The following is a 738-nucleotide window of genomic DNA, read 5'->3' on the forward strand; positions in this document are numbered from 1 at the left end:
GGAGCTAGTGAGAAGTTGCCCCTGGCGTAGCGGGAGACGCCACGTGGCCAGCTCCGAGGAACTAGGCACCCACATCGCGTATCACCAGGCGGGCGGAGTGGGTGAGAGGTTTATTGATGGTTACCTTTCACTGAAGGAAAAAGGAGAAGAGGTATCGGAAGTATGGGAGGCACATCTGCACCCCGAGGCGTTCGGGTGTGTGATGGGCAGCGAGAGAGTCCTGTTCAGGCCCTGGGAGAGAGGGAACACTGCACCCCTCACCAAATGGGGATCGGGCGATGTGAGCCCGGCTCTCAGCCAAGAGTTTGCTCGCTGCATGTAGCTCGCATGGGAGGGTGAAGAGCCAATGACGGTTAACCGGTTCAGCCCCCCGCTGGATACGTGTGTAGCCCCGAGGGATAGAAAAGAGAGAATGTTGGATGTGTTGTTCCATGCTGTGACAACTTTGCTGCGGAAGAACACAGACCTAGAAGCCCGACTGCTCACGGCCGTTCCGGCGGCACAAGAAGCGGCAGAGGAGAGAAGCCCTGAGTTGACGCCGCTCCAAGATGGCGCCAAGGAAGGAGCAAGCTGCCTGGAACTGGAAGAGAAGGGAGGAGCTTCAGGAGAATCGGCGGGAACCCAGCTGGCGACCCCGCCCACTGACGCAACGTCGCTTCCGGCAGCCCCGCCTCCTTTCCATGGGGAGGGGGCAGTGAGCAGAGGACATCTGCCCCTCTCCATGGATGCAGCGGCAGC

This window comes from Alligator sinensis, unplaced genomic scaffold (assembly GCF_000455745.1).
Source record: "Alligator sinensis unplaced genomic scaffold, ASM45574v1 scaffold1192_2, whole genome shotgun sequence".
Lineage (NCBI taxonomy): Eukaryota > Metazoa > Chordata > Crocodylia > Alligatoridae > Alligator > Alligator sinensis.